Raw genomic sequence first — 17,511 nt, 5'->3', positions numbered from 1 at the left:
TTCGTCCACAAGACTCAGAGGGCCATAGACGCGGGTTCACAGGTAGATGCTGTGTTTCTTGACTTCCGCAAGGCGTTCGATACAGTTCCCCACAGTCGTTTAATGAACAAAGTAAGAGCATATGGACTATCAGACCAATTGTGTGATTGGATTGAAGAGTTCCTAGATAACAGAACGCAGCATGTCATTCTCAATGGACAGAAGTCTTCCGAAGTAAGAGTGCTTTCAGGTGTGCCGCGGGGGAGTGTCATAGGACCGTTGCTATTCACAATATACATAAATGACCATGTGGATGACATCGGAAGTTCACTGAGGCTTTTCGCAGATGATGCTGTGGTGTATCGAGAGGTTGTAACAATGGAAAATTGTACTGAAATGCAGGAGGATCTGCAGCGAATTGACGCATGGTGCAGGGAATGGCAATTGAATCTCAATGTAGACAAGTGTAATGTGCTGCGAATACACAGAAAGATAGATCCCTTATCATTTAGCTACAAAATAGCAGGTCAGCAACTGGAAGCAGTTAATTCCATAATTTATCTGGGAGTAGGCATTAGGAGTGATTTAAAATCGAATGACCATATAAAATTAATCGTCGGTAAAGCAGATGCAAGACTGAGATTCACTGGAAGAATCCTAAGGAAATGCAGTCCAAAAACAAATGAATCAGGTTACAGTACACTTGTTCGCCCACTGCTTGAATACTGCTCACCGGTGTGGGATCCATACCAGATAGGGTTGATAGAAGAGAGAGAGAAGATCCAATGGAGAGCAGAGCGCTTCGTTACATGATCATTTAGTAATCGCGAAAGCGTTACGGAGATGATAGATAAACTCCAGTGGAAGACTCTGCAGGAGAGACGCTCAGTAGCTCGGTACGGGCTTTTGTTGAAGTTTCGAGAGCATACCTTCACCGAAGAGTTAAGCAGTATATTGCTCCCTCCTACGTATATCTCGCGAAGAGACCATGAGGTTAAAATTAGAGAGATTAGAGCCCACACAGAAGAATACCGACAAACCTTCTTTCCACGAACAATACGAGACTCCAATAGAAGGGAGAACCGATAGAGGTACTCAGGGTACCCTCTGCCACACACCGTCAGGTGGCTTGCGGAGTATGGATGTAGATGTAGATGTAGATGAAAAAAGATATGAAAATATGTGACATTTCACCATTGACTATTTTTATAAACTTGCATACGAAGCAGCAGCAGCAGCATAGCTTTCTAGCTCACCAGTGTTACGTCAGTCATATAAAATTGTTCATTACATACCTTGTACCTCGTCAACATTCTCGATCGTGAGACAAGTGCAAATTGCTATCAACGAACAAATTGGAAAACAAGTGGACTAAACTACTAGGCTGCACTGGATACAAAATACAGGCTGCAATTGTTTGATCGCAACTACGTTTTCATCGAAGATCGTATAAAAACAGTTTCATCAGCAAACAATTTATGGAAACCACTTTACAATGTTTTACGAAAACCTGCTGGTTACAAAACAATGCGTAACAGACATTTTGATGGTCAAAAGTGATACATTGGAAGACGCCACTGGGTGGTGCTAGAGTACATGTGGCCAACTGTCTGTCAACAAATCACTTCTGACAACTTACAGTGTGTATCATCAGTAAAAGTTCATAAATAACATTTTATAACAATTCAGAAAGTCTAGAAACACGACCTGAGGCATGTAGCATTGACTTGCAATGAGCAGGTGGCGCCCATCTACTGCTATTTTCGCCAGTGGGAGCAAATGCATGTAAACAGGAAATTCAGATAATTTGAGAAGGCGCAATATTCGAACCTCATACATCAGTTCCAACAATAGTACATGTCAACCGTCCCAGATTGCCTTACTCTTTAAGCCAAAACATCAGTTAAACTAAAGCAGGAACTATAATCATGTATAAACCAGTGCAGTATTATTATTAATGGCACATTGGCTATTGTGCTACCTTGCATAACTTATTCCCTTTTATTTACATTACATGCCAAGAGCTTTATCCCAGGAATCAAAGATAATTCTTACAGAAATGGGTATAAGTATATAACAAACCATTGGCTGTAATTGTCATGTGACACTTAATAAAAATTTAATACTAATCAGAATTATAGAGATTAGAAGGTAGTGGAGAGAGAATAGGTTTAGAACTGGCACACTTAAAATAACGTACCTAAGATGGTGTGTAATTCTATGACCATAAACTTGCTTTCTATGAATAATAAGCGTTGTAAAACGCAATGAAACAATGAAAATGGGGTGGGGGTGAAAGGGTCAAGAAGATTAATGCTTACATATTGAAAAATCCTGGAACAACTATAGTAACGCTGTTTTTTAGGGTTTACGGTTCGTGCCATGAAGTGTCAAGCGCTGAGCAACAACTTACGAATACTCCATCTGCCTATGTCCAATACGAGCGAATGTAGCTATACGTACAGTGATTAATTAAACTTAATTAAATTAATTAAACTTAATTAAACTTTTGTAAAAAGCAAAACACACGGGGGGGGGGGGGGGGGGGGGGGGCACAAAGGAGCACAACCTTGAGAGGTTATAAACTTGATATAGGACTGGTACAGTACAAAACCATATTCTACTCATTATACTATGTCTCTGGAGAATGATGAAGTATGACATATATTCGTATCTTTTGATAACAGTTTCGCGTTGTATTTTATAGCCTCTGTAAATGACGGAACGTCGATAGGCATAAGGCGATTTTGGAAATAATAAAAAGTATAGTCAAGGCGTCTGAAAGTGCATCCAAATGGCCGTTTCCTCTCGTAGCATTTTCACGCAAACTGCAGATGAGATGCGAATGAACTAATGAGAACTTGACTTTCGAATATGTGACGCTGATGCAGCAGATTTAATATGTTCAAGGAGAACTGCACAGAGTGATCACAGCCGGTAGGGGACCGCCTGCGACGTGAGATCGCCAGGAGTGGGCAACATGTTTCGCAGCTCTGTTGAGCGGGTAGCCTAAGCTGCGGACTAGACCGCGATCACAATGCCGCCACTCCCACTTGTTGTTTTACTCATCCAAATTTAATGTGACTGCGTTACAGCAGTAACAGACTGTGCACGGTAATAAAAGACAAAAACTTTGTTTGAGCAATTTCAGAGTCTGTGACACATCACCTTGTAACACTTCCGCCCTGCTCGGACGTAGGTTAGCTCTATAAAGCCTGTACTGTAATAAGTTCACGGGCTTCACCTTATAAACAAGGATTTTTAGTACATTAGTTGACCGCGTGTACCTAATCGAAGCAAAATCGGACTTATCTTCAGTCAATAACTACAGTGACGCATCAAGCAAATGTACAGTATAATTATTCTTTCGCGTGGACAAGAAGTACACACAGTAGATGCTACCTATAAATAACAATTCGGTCGCCAGCCTACTTAGGCAATTAGTGAGTTTTTTCCTTGTACAAGTGGGTGCATGTACAAGCATAGTAACACATAGTAACGATACGGTATATGGCAAAGTTTGGAATCCGAAAATTCCACTGAACTAAAGTTTGCTCTTTTTGTACTAATTTGGACGAACTACATTTACACAACACCACACAGTAATGATTACTACTAACTACATTTTTGTATGTTGAGCAGACTGACATCGGGCATAGATTACCCTATAATTAGCAGTTTTGAAAGCACATATACAATGTTACTATTAAAGATGGAAAAACACTAATACACTTAGGTATAATATAGAATTTAGCTTTACTGGTCAAATCTGAGCAGTACACATCAAGGTTTTAACGAATTGATAAGAGAAAAAAAAGGGGGGGGGGCCTGAAACTGTTATAGTGGTTATACTGAAACTGTTAAGTACTGAAGGCAAATTAACACACAAAATTTATCAATCTCTGGATAACTACTCTTTTGTCTTACTTATGAATAATTTAACTGTCATTATTTCTGTTTCAAATTAATTAAATAACATCGCTAACTCAATTCAAAAAAAAACTCTTTTGGTCTTTACCAATATTTGCAACAACATACAGAACTATAGATTCCTTTATGGCATAGATTACTCTGCTGATAATTTTCATCAACACAAACATTAAACTTTCTATTTAGGATACTCGGATTGCACAATACGAGGTAAGGATCCTGTCTAGGTCAGTGATCAGGATAAGTCATGGCTAAAGCAATTCTGGTAAAAGTCACGTTATTATTGAACCATTAGAAACAGTTTCGACACTGGTCCACACAGATACACTTCTAAAGATGAAATAAATGTTTGACCTGTGCAAGTCGGTGCGGCGGATGGCGGGCAGCGAGATAGCGGGCAGCACGGCACACATACAAGCACGGCTAAGGCTCACACAACATCGGCACTTTCCATCTTCTTAGCGTCGTAATTTTTCCAATTTTGTGCCTCAGAATATAGCCATGCCAAGTAGTCGTCGGAATCGGTTCATCCGAGGCTCAATGGAATCCACTTTTCCTGGGTAGCCTCCTCGGTACAGTACGTGTACTTCCGACTGTTGCTCGCCTCCGACTGTGTTACTGAGCCCGTTGTGCAGAACCGCGCTAGTGTGCGTTTTCCCGCCTCGCCTGCCTCCACCTTTTCCCGCTCCCCTACAGGTAGGGTATTCACCACAGGTTTTCTACTACACATATCCTAACGCATTACCTACGTATGGACCAAGTGTATAAATTACAATTTTCACATCTTACAATAGTTTTAACACTAAATACACTTCCCTTTGATTACCACATTATTTGAAATCTAACAGAAATAATAATATTCGTTTCAAAAGTTACACACAGTTTCTTTAACATGACACGAAAAGAATCGAAAAAGAAATTCAACACATTGCTATTATTAATTTATCTAAATTCATAAAGAAAAAAACAATTATACGTATAATTGTCGTTACACATGCCCCTGTTTCCAGAAAATTTTCTTAAGTCTAAATTTTATGGGAACACTAATAAATCTTACAATTATACAGTGGTTCCGAGTCTTTACTTAATTGTTCAAAAAGATTTACACTACATATTTCCTTTTGCTCACTGTATATAGGTTTACACTTTTTTAATACTTCTAGAATAATTACATCTCATTTACTCAAGTGCCTCTTGCACAGTCCAACTTCCCATCATAACCTCACTAAAATAGCAATTTACTCATTTTTTCTAAATTTCTCAAAGAAATAATTTAAAATTCTGGAATACAAACATTTAACTACAAAAACAATTTCATATTTTGTATACACTATAAGATAATTTGTCGCTGCTTGCTTTGAATAGCAGTCCATTTTCTTACTTACTAAACAAAACACACACATATATTTTCAAAAAATTAACTACACATATTTGCTGCCTGGATTTGGGCAGTCCTTTTCACTTCATATCGTCACATCTCCTGGATCATATTTACAATTTTCCATCGGTTATTTATCTGCCCTCATTGGTATTTGGCAGTCCTTCATATTATGGTTCATACACTGCCCATTTTCATTTTGACAGTCCCATCTTTTATCTGACTGATAGCATTTATCCTTTCATTTCAGTCCTTTACTCCATACATTTTTACAGTTACAGTACAATTGGTAATCTGAAACTCATATAACTACATTAGCACACTTTCAAGGGTATACAGACATTTACCAAGATTAGATACATTTAGAATGACTTGGGTTCAGCATAAGATACAGCACATTTACTCGTTCCTAGGTACATACAGTTTCAGGTCCACAATATTTCTTACGCCTAAAGGTCTTTTGGATTTTGGGTAGATCAGGTAGTAAGCATTGTCGTGTGGAATATTCTGTATTACATATGGTCCATTATAAATATACTTAAATTTTGAAATTTCATGGTTTAGTTCACTAGACTTTTCGTGGGTTTTTAAAAGAACATAATCTCCAATTTTAAATTTTGAAACTTTTAAATTTTTATTGTGTCTTTTAGATCTAGATTCAGCTTTTTGCTTTGCCCCTTTTATCACCAATTCTTTCTTTTGATCCAATCCCAAACTTGTACAAGGTGGAAACTCTAATTTTTCTTCAATTAAACTTTTACTACTTCTGCCTAACAAAATTTCTTCCGGTGGAAATCCTGTAGTTTCATGATGTAAGGTGTTCATGACATTCCCAAAATCCGATATAAACCTGCCCCAGGCTCTAATTCAACAAAACAATAATTCACTTTCATATAACACTGAGTTACAGTAATAATAAAGTCATGCATAATATTAATAATATATAAAAATACAACATCCTGCCCCTTAATTTCTTTATTAACAAGGCAGTCTTTTATGGTTCATAAAACAGTCACTTAAGTCTGGTGGCTTCTTAGGCTTCTGGAGTTCAAAGTCTTTGCTTACTTGAACTCTTCGCAAAATAAACACAGAGTCGTCAGGTGGCTCTTTCTTTCTTTGTTCGGTCTCAACGTCTGGATTTTGCTTTGAAGCTTCTTCCTCATTAGGTACAATACCGCAATTAACTGCATCCCTATTATTTTCACTGATTTTCTCATACCCTCTTTCAGTAAAAGTATATTCATTTTCCTTTACACCTGAAAATTCATCTTCACTAGAGTCATTACTACTCTCTTCCTCAACATCAGATTCACTTAAGCACGCTACTTTTGCACAATAGGGAGAGTTAGTACATTCATTTTCGTCTGTATTTACGTATCTATCATCATCTGAACTATCGTCGGAATCCGACCATTCCGGATCGCTTCCAGGTTCTAACATAAAAGCTTTTCTGAGACAGGCACTAAGTTCTTCCTCTGTATTATCGTCAGGCTTGGATTTCAATTCAATCTCCTCTTTTGGCAAAACGGCCTCATCCTCAGCTTTATTCACATCCACTGTGACTTCATATTCGGTGTAATTCTCGTGGACTTTAATTACTTTCAGGTAATCATCTGCCCCTTCTCCACGGTGCCTCTCGGTAGCAGCTCGTACTATTGGCGGACTGTTAGCAGAAGTTATTTCTTCGTCAATGCTGAGGATTTCATCCTCCAAATCCTTCCTATCATTAACCTTCATCCTATTGGCAGCACGCGTACTTTGCGCGGCGCTATTTATTTTCCCCTCTTCAAATTTGGGCCACGTCACTTTATGGACGTCCCTACTACCTCTCTTTCCACCAACTAATTTCTTCGCCTCATACTCCTTCTTAAAATCCTCCCACTCACATTGCTTTAGGCCCTTGTACAGATCATCGATCTGCACACGCCAATCAGTTACTTCTGCTAATTCATCCTCGCCTTTTATCTCATTGCAAACACTGCTAACCGCACCTCTCTGTGTATTTACAGTTTCAATTATTGTTTCCTTTGCCACGGAATTATCACTCGTAAAATTTTCTTTAGCTCTGACGGCTATGTTCGTATCTACTGCTGCCGTATTGCTAGCGGCTTCTTTCCGAACAGATGTTCGGCTAGGCTGGGCCGTTGCCCTCTGATGCTCCACTCGCCTGTTAACATGTAGCGCTCTGTGCGGCAGCGATGATTCATTCTGACTCGCACCTGACGCTTGTTTCGCCACAACACGTCGCGGCGTTCCACGCTCGTCCCTAGCCGGTCTTATTACATTACGGTCGGTCCGGTATCTTTTCTTGAATCGGGGCCGGTATATATTGTCCGCTTCCGTTTGGCCCGCAACGTTCGCGGAAATTAGTTTCCCGCGTCGTTATTATTTTGCGCGGTATACCCTCTACCGCGACCTGGATTATTTCCTCTACCTCTTCCTCTGCCTCTTCCTCTCTGTATTACATTGACGCGAAATCCATCGCCGTCATTTCGTTCGTCATTGTGTCGGTTATTACGGTTACCAAAACTTTGATAATTGGCACGACTTTCGCGCCAATGATCTTCGTCTTCGACTCTTTCGAGAAATGCTTGGAAGCTGCGATGATTGCTTCCTACATACCTTTTTGAATCCTCCGGAAGCTTTTTATATAGCTCCCAGATAATTTCCGAATCTGATCTTCTACCTCTTAGGTGTGTCAATTTCCGGTACCAATACTCACAGAAATCTTTCAAAGAATTTCTACCCCGGTTATCATGCTGTTTGGCCATGATAAACTCGCGCCATAAATGGTCCTGCTTTTGTTCAGACCAATATTCTTCCGTAAATCTTTGCCTGAATTCTTCGAAAGTCATTCGTTCGGTATTTAAATTTATTCCCCAGCGCTTAGCGTCACCTGCTAAGGCGCTAATTACTACGTTTATCTTTTCCTGATCAGACAAGTGCTCAGGAAATACTCTCTCGCAATTTTTGATAAAATCTAACGGATGCCACCCGTTATGTTTCTTGGCCGGATCGAAGCGTTCCTCGCCTTCTAACAGCTTCGTAATTGGTGTGCCATTACAGACAACACCAGGCCTATCTTTAATTTTGCTCTCCAGATCGAAAATTTTGCCTTGAATTTTCGTAGTATTTTGTTCACAATTTTGAACACATCCGGTTACTTTTTTACTTAAATCCCTTTCAGTGTCTAAAACTACCTTTTTCAATTGTGATATCCCGTGTTGACATTCGTTTACGATCTCAGTTTTGAGACCGAAAACTTTTTCGTCTACCTTAGTTTCAAACAGAGGTTCTACTTTCTCTTGGATGTTGAGAATTTCAACATCAAATCTACTATTAATGTTTCCAATTTCCTCCTGCATAGTATCCATATTTTTGTTAATGGTATCAATTTCAAATTTCAGAGTATTTACCACAGAACTTAAATTACCCACTTTTTGTTCTACTTGTTCTATCTGTTTACTAATTTTAATTCCCTGTCCTTCCACCTGTGCTTTAATTTGATCCACCTGTGTTTTGAGTTGCTCGTTAACGTGTGTTTTGAGCTGTTCATTCTGCGTTTTGAGCTGCTGATCAACATGTGTTTTAAGCTGATTAACCTGATTGCCGACTTGATTTTGAAGTTGCTCATTCTGTCCTGCAATTTGTTTGGTTAATTGTTCAAATAAGTCGTTCATACTTAAAATTTTTATACTGTTTTGTTCTACAGGATCGATGTGTTCCGATTCTACTTCAGAAGTTTCTTTCGGTTCTTTCTTTATCTGTGGTGAATCAAATATGTCAGTGGATTCGTTCACATACCCACTATCATCTACAAAGTCACCCTCTGCTTCCTGTTTTGTCCCTTGTTGTGTTCGAGGCGATCTCAACCTTTCAATCTGTTCATTGACATGTTCGTGGTATTGTATGTACGCCAACTGTCTTTCGCTAACGCCATCTGTTATCTGGCCGCGTAAACTCCGGCTACTGCCAGCCGCATTCTCCATTTCACTTGGCGCATCTACCCTGCCTACGTTCCTGTCCATATTGAATGCCAACTATACCACACTATTATACTTGACTCACACTGCAGTTTATTTTGCTAAACTTTATTGCAATTCGTGCCACTGAACATCCACTGTTCGGTATTTACATTAATTTGTAACCGACAACAGATGGATGTCCTGTCACCGGGAAGCCACTTGTAACACTTCCGCCCTGCTCGGACGTAGGTTAGCTCTATAAAGCCTGTACTGTAATAAGTTCACGGGCTTCACCTTATAAACAAGGATTTTTAGTACATTAGTTGACCGCGTGTACCTAATCGAAGCAAAATCGGACTTATCTTCAGTCAATAACTACAGTGACGCATCAAGCAAATGTACAGTATAATTATTCTTTCGCGTGGACAAGAAGTACACACAGTAGATGCTACCTATAAATAACAATTCGGTCGCCAGCCTACTTAGGCAATTAGTGAGTTTTTTCCTTGTACAAGTGGGTGCATGTACAAGCATAGTAACACATAGTAACGATACGGTATATGGCAAAGTTTGGAATCCGAAAATTCCACTGAACTAAAGTTTGCTCTTTTTGTACTAATTTGGACGAACTACATTTACACAACACCACACAGTAATGATTACTACTAACTACATTTTTGTATGTTGAGCAGACTGACATCGGGCATAGATTACCCTATAATTAGCAGTTTTGAAAGCACATATACAATGTTACTATTAAAGATGGAAAAACACTAATACACTTAGGTATAATATAGAATTTAGCTTTACTGGTCAAATCTGAGCAGTACACATCAAGGTTTTAACGAATTGATAAGAGAAAAAAAAGGGGGGGGGCCCTGAAACTGTTATAGTGGTTATACTGAAACTGTTAAGTACTGAAGGCAAATTAACACACAAAATTTATCAATCTCTGGATAACTACTCTTTTGTCTTACTTATGAATAATTTAACTGTCATTATTTCTGTTTCAAATTAATTAAATAACATCGCTAACTCAATTCAAAAAAAACTCTTTTGGTCTTTACCAATATTTGCAACAACATACAGAACTATAGATTCCTTTATGGCATAGATTACTCTGCTGATAATTTTCATCAACACAAACATTAAACTTTCTATTTAGGATACTCGGATTGCACAATACGAGGTAAGGATCCTGTCTAGGTCAGTGATCAGGATAAGTCATGGCTAAAGCAATTCTGGTAAAAGTCACGTTATTATTGAACCATTAGAAACAGTTTCGACACTGGTCCACACAGATACACTTCTAAAGATGAAATAAATGTTTGACCTGTGCAAGTCGGTGCGGCGGATGGCGGGCAGCGAGATAGCGGGCAGCACGGCACACATACAAGCACGGCTAAGGCTCACACAACATCGGCACTTTCCATCTTCTTAGCGTCGTAATTTTTCCAACTTTGTGCCTCAGAATATAGCCATGCCAAGTAGTCGTCGGAATCGGTTCATCCGAGGCTCAATGGAATCCACTTTTCCTGGGTAGCCTCCTCGGTACAGTACGTGTACTTCCGACTGTTGCTCGCCTCCGACTGTGTTACTGAGCCCGTTGTGCAGAACCGCGCTAGTGTGCGTTTTCCCGCCTCGCCTGCCTCCACCTTTTCCCGCTCCCCTACAGGTAGGGTATTCACCACAGGTTTTCTACTACACATATCCTAACGCATTACCTACGTATGGACCAAGTGTATAAATTACAATTTTCACATCTTACAATAGTTTTAACACTAAATACACTTCCCTTTGATTACCACATTATTTGAAATCTAACAGAAATAATAATATTCGTTTCAAAAGTTACACACAGTTTCTTTAACATGACACGAAAAGAATCGAAAAAGAAATTCAACACATTGCTATTATTAATTTATCTAAATTCATAAAGAAAAAAACAATTATACGTATAATTGTCGTTACAACCTCTTCGAAACGTGCAATGCACGAAGTGCCGATTACCGTTATCCTGAACATAAATCACTGATGACTACTACGATAGTGCGCTTTAATTGGATAATACGCACAGGGACACTAATATTTCAAAGTCGAATATCGTATGGGGAAGTGTCAGTGTTTTAACGATCATGAATACCGGAAATCATGCTTTTGTTGATATCTTACATAGTACAACAACAAAGCCTTGCGGCAGTCTCTTTTCCCTTTATCCACTAGAAGTGGAACTTAAACGGTACAGTAGTTTCCGCTCTATAAGCAGCAAGTTTCGCTGCTCGCTCGCACCGGGAAATAGAAACAGAGGCGGCTCCGAAGCCAATTTTATTACACGACGCGGCCGGCCGCGGGTGCAACAGAACCCGTGTGGGTGGATGGAAAGAAATGTGTCAGGCTTCATAATACGTATTTATATGTGTCGTGTATTACGCATTTCGTGTACGTGAATGTGAATCTGCACATGAACTTTCCTAATCCTCCTCACACCTTTCCGTAAAGCGTGGCCAAATCTTTGTTGGGAAGTAGTTCTGTAGTATAGTAGCGCCAACATTACTTCTGGCTAGGGGATCAGAGAGACAGCACAGGCAGGTAAAAGTCAAAGACTTTCCAGTGTCACAAGATTTGGGGTGGAGAGGTTGGTCACGCCCAAGTGGTTCGACCACCCCCTCCACCGGGGCCCAGGAAGACCTCCGGGTGCCCGCCATATTCTAGGAGGGTTACAGAAGACGGATAAGTGAGCAGACGTGCCCTCAGTGTGTCTGCCTCAATGTTCAAGCATGGAAGAGAGGTATTTGAATATTTGTACTAATTCTTTTATTTCCAGCTTCGGATTGTGTAAGGTAATGAATGTGCTCGTTTAATTTCGGAAATTTGACCCCCTGTGTTAATGTATCTGGTCCTCAGTTTGCCCTCACGTAGTGGATGTCCTATGTAAAATACTGGGAGGCTTTGGTGGTATACATTTGGCCAACGCAATTCTGTCTTGCCCGTAGGAAAGTGCGTGTAGATTTCTATATAATATACCCGAGCTATAAGTTGTAAAATTGTAATATCTGTGAACTGGAACAATTGTTGCAATCGCTGTAAAATCGAGTGATAATATTTAAAATAAATACGTAATCAACTGTCATCAATCTTTAACATACCTTAAAAATCACAAAGAAGTCAAGTTAAAGGAATTCATTTAAAATGAAAGATATAGAATGCAGGGACCCACACATCAGTGTGTGAGCCCTCCAGCCCCTTGCCTAGTATCGTACAGAAAGGGCACGCTCTCTAGGTAGTGCTCTCAAGCCCCCCTCCCCAGTTATCCGTTGCGCAATTTTGATTCAGGGCTTGACGACATCAACTTTCATCTGGCGTCACTAGGCATGGAGGTAAGACGCTAAACTTTCACCTGGCGACCCTGCCAGGATAGATTATGTAATCGCCAAATCCTAGGCACTTCTGTAAAACAGCCTGATAAAATAATTATCCTTCTTGTTTCAGGAATTCGTGTAGATTAGCATAATTAATCATTTTATTTTCAGGAACTGTTCTATGTTGCTTTGTTGAAGATTGATCAGCGTTGTTTCGCTCGTACTCAGCGTTGTCTGAAACGAGTGTGTGAAGATTTTCAATACTGTTGATTTTTATTTGTCATTGATTTTGTGAAAGTTGTAGGGGAGTTGTTGGAGAGGTAGAGCAAGTTTTGGTTGGTAATTTTGTGGTTGCTATAAGGTAATGAGCGTAATAGCTAGGTCATGGGCAAAGAGTAACGCGAACATGGAGGCAGAAAGTTTAGTCGAGTTACGTGATGTAGGCGAACAGGAAATGGCCGCCAGTGGTGACTTTCCCTCCCTGAGCGCAGGTCGTTGTCCGAACGCTGGCAGCGATCCGGTTTGTGCCGGGGAGGGTGGACAATGGCCTCAGAGGGGTCGGTCGATTTTACCGTTAGGCGAAGCCGCTGCCGAAGAGCGCGAGACAGGGGGACGCGCCTCGCCAGGCGCAGGTGCAAAAAATCGTGATGTTCCAAGTGAGGCTCATGTCAGTGATGTGCCAGCTTGGATGAGCGTTCTTCTGAAAGAAATAGGACAGAGGTTTGAAGAGATAGAAAAGAAGTCTAGCCAGAGGTTTGAAAAAATAGGACAGAGGTTTGAAGAGATAGATAAGCGGTTTGACCAGAGATTTGAAGAAATAGGACAGAGGTTTGAAGAGATAGGCAAGCGGTTTGACGATTTGAGGGAAGAACGTAATAGGCAATTTCAGGAAGAAAAAATTATGATAGATTCACTACAAGAGAGGGTCGAGGGGAATGAAAGGACAGTTAACAAAAGATTCTAGGCAGTGAACGAACGCATAGAAGGCGTGATTGCAGAGGGCGTTGTAACGACGACTAGTGTCGAAAAGAAAATTAACGAATTTGGTAAAGCGACTAGATGCGCTACAGGCGCATAGGGTAGTAAAAGATAGTGAGGAAGCGCAGTCGTTAATGAGTTTCCGTCAGGCACAAGAAGATATCAATCACCAGAACAGGGAGGCGATAGCGAAGCTGTTGAGAGATGAGGCGGCACAGCGAAATGAAGAGGCAAATTGGATGAATGCCGATGATTCAATGGGCGCGCATAGGCGACGCCGCACTGAATCGGAGGAGATAAAAGAATTGGCGGAGCGTCTTTGCGAAATAAGAGAGCCAGCAGCAGGCCACACCGTGGGAGCCCGTTCACGAGAAGTCGATCAAGATGAGGAGGAATGCCGCAGGCACTTTGTGTCAGTACTAAATTACTCGGTATGTCCTGACTCGAATAACCCACAACACCCGCGTGTGTGGTTGGGGCAATTTAAAGATACGATGCCGACTTCGTGGGGTGATAAAATGAAGATACGCTTTGTATGCACTCACCTTCGTGACGAAGCAAGTGCCAAGATGCAATTAGCGATAAGAGACTGTGTGACGTATCATGATTTTTGTAAAGCTTTTCTGAATGAGTTCTGGTCGAAGAATATACAGGATAGGATAAAATTGACCATTTTAATGAAAGAAAATTGCCAGAACCATACTGAGAAGAATCCTGTACGGTACTTCCAGGAAATGGTCAAAGATAACCAATAGCTGGATGTGCCGTATGGAGACGCGGAGTTGACCAGAATATGCCTGACGAAACTACCGTGTAGACTACGTAGGGAGATAACAATCACGGGAAGGAGCATGCATGAGGTGGCTGCCTTCCAGCAATTGTTACAAGAATTAAGGGAAGAAAGTGTGCCGAACCGAGCGCAAGAAGTGCGGAGATATGAGCACGAACGCCATGAACATAACGGCTATCAGCAAAGGTACAGGAACGTACATTATGTGTCATACCCGCAAAATGGTGACGGACGTGGGAGAGGTTTCGGCCCTTCAAATAACCGGGGACGAAATCAACGGAGGCGGAACTATTATGGTGATGGAGCGAGCCATACTGGCTACTCGGACTCTCTTGATGTCGAAATAAGGCCAGCAGATCCACGACAGGATATTAGGGAGAACGATGCGGCAGTAGTGGCGAGCGAAACAATTTGACAGGCACGCGCGGCTCCTGAGTCTGATGATAAAGGGGATAATAAGTTAGATTTGTACATAGATTATGGTGAGATGAGGAAAGTTCTTTTGCAAGAACCGGAGGAGTTTTCGGGATTTAAATTACCAATTGTCAGCGTGGATGTAAATAACGTAATAATTCCTTGTATCTTAGACTCAGGGAGTCAAGTGTCTGTTATAAGGGAAGACGTATTTAATTGTTGTGTAGGAGATGTGAAGTGGCCGACGTTGCCACTACAGCGTACGAAGGTGCGAGGTGCTGTGCCTGGGAAAAGCATCGAAGTAAAAAGGCAAAGTCAAATTGCGTGTGTGTACAAAGAGAAAACTACACTCCTCGAAATGGAAAAAAGAACACATTGACACCGGTGTGTCAGACCCACCATACTTGCTCCGGACACTTCGAGAGGGCTGTACAAGCAACGATACCACGCACGGCACAGCGGACACACCAGGAACCGCGGTGTTGGCCGTCGAATGGCGCTAGCTGCGCAGCATTTGTGCACCGCCGCCGTCAGTGTCAGCCAGTTTGCCGTGGCATACGGAGCTCCATCGCAGTCTTTAACACTGGTAGCATGCCGCGACAGCGTGGACGTGAACCGTATGTGCAGTTGACGGACTTTGAGCGAGGGCGTATAGTGGGCATGCGGGAGGCCGGGTGGACGTACCGCCGAATTGCTCAACACGTGGGGCGTGAGGTCTCCACAGTACATCGATGTTGTCGCCAGTGGTCGGCGGAAGGTGCACGTGCCCGTCGACCTGGGGCCGGACCGCAGCGACGCGCGGATGCACGCCAAGACCGTAGGATCCTACGCAGTGCCGTAGGGGACTGCACCGCCACTTCTGGGGTATCGGCGAGGACCATTCGCGACCGTCTCCATGAAGCTGGGCTACGGTCCCGCACACCGTTAGGCCGTCTTCCACTCACGCCCCAACATCGTGCAGCCCGCCTCCAGTGGTGTCGCGACAGGCGCGAATGGAGGGACGAATGGAGACGTGTCGTCTTCAGCGATGAGAGTCGCTTCTGCCTTGGTGCCAATGATGGTCGTATGCGTGTTTGGCGCCGTGCAGGTGAGCGCCACAATCAGGACTGCATACGACCGAGGCACACAGGGCCAACACCCGGCATCATGGTGTGGGGAGCGATCTCCTACACTGGCCGTACACCACTGGTGATCGTCGAGGGGACACTGAATAGTGCACGGTACATCCAAACCGTCATCGAACCCATCGTTCTACCATTCCTAGACCGGCAAGGGAACTTGCTGTTCCAACAGGACAATGCACGTCCGCATGTATCCCGTGCCACCCAACGTGCTCTAGAAGGTGTAAGTCAACTACCCTGGCCAGCAAGATCTCCGGATGTGTCCCCCATTGAGCATGTTTGGGACTGGATGAAGCGTCGTCTCACGCGGTCTGCACGTCCAGCACGAACGCTGGTCCAACTGAGGCGCCAGGTGGAAATGGCATGGCAAGCCGTTCCACAGGACTACATCCAGCATCTCTACGATCGTCTCCATGGGAGAATAGCAGCCTGCATTGTTGCGAAAGGTGGATATACACTGTACTAGTGCCGACATTGTGCATGCTCTGTTGTCTGTGTCTATGTGCCTGTGGTTCTGTCAGTGTGATCATGTGATGTATCTGACCCCAGGAATGTGTCAATAAAGTTTCCCCTTCCTGGGACAATGAATTCACGGTGTTCTTATTTCAATTTCCAGGAGTGTATTAGTGTTGTGTTCTTGGTTGTAGAAAGAACGACGGTTGAGGCCATATTAGGGATTGATTTTCTCGGCCGGAACCAAGCCACCTTGGATCTGCAACGTGGATTTGCCACCATAAAAATTGGTGATGAAGAAATTAGGATGGAATTCGATGACGCTATAAAAGTAGACGCGCATGTAGTCAAGTCTCTTAGACTGTCAGTGGACACAGGATGTGTCCACTGCTGGTCTTGAAGAATATAGCACCTCCGGATAGAATAAGAGAGCTGGTAAATTTTCCACCGACTGGTAAGGAGAGGCATCGAGTGACTGTCAACGCTGCGCTCAGAATGATTCAAAGGGAAGCGCTGAGCCGCCAAAGGAGGCAGAAAGGAAATGTACGGCGTCTGACGTTGAAACCTGGTGACAAGGTTCTTGAAAAAGGACATCGATTATCCAAGAAACACAAGTTTCTAGATAGAAAATTCTTTAATATTTCTGTTGGACCATACCGCGTTAAGAGGAAGGTTCATGAGAACAGCTATGAGATAGAGACTCTGAGATCTAGGAAGAGTCGCGGATTACACCATATATCTAATTTAAAACTTTTCCGTGAATAATTATCCCGGTGAAAGTAGCCCCTTGTTTTTCATGGATGACATACTGAATATGTTTATGTTAAGAATTTTCATGTAGACTGTTTATGTAGTTGTTGGCGGTAGTGATTGATCCTTTAGATGTGCAGGGACGAGACAAGGTCATACTCGAAGGTTTCTGGTTAATATGTACAAGAATGAAGTTCAGTTTGGTGTAGGAGTTAGCGCGAATATTGCGCATTTGTTCGTAATTTATGTCTAATAATTTGATGTGTTTCAGGAGATAAGGATGTGGCGCCAGAAAGAGCGCTGATTTGTGGGCCATGGGGGCCTGGGGTTTAATTCTTGAAGTTTCCAGAGTGGGAGAGAGTGAGTATCAGAGGTAGTACCCGCAAGGACTAAA

Source organism: Schistocerca americana, chromosome 3 (genome assembly GCF_021461395.2).
Source record: "Schistocerca americana isolate TAMUIC-IGC-003095 chromosome 3, iqSchAmer2.1, whole genome shotgun sequence".
Lineage (NCBI taxonomy): Eukaryota > Metazoa > Arthropoda > Insecta > Orthoptera > Acrididae > Schistocerca > Schistocerca americana.
Note: the sequence above shows the minus strand (reverse complement) of the source record.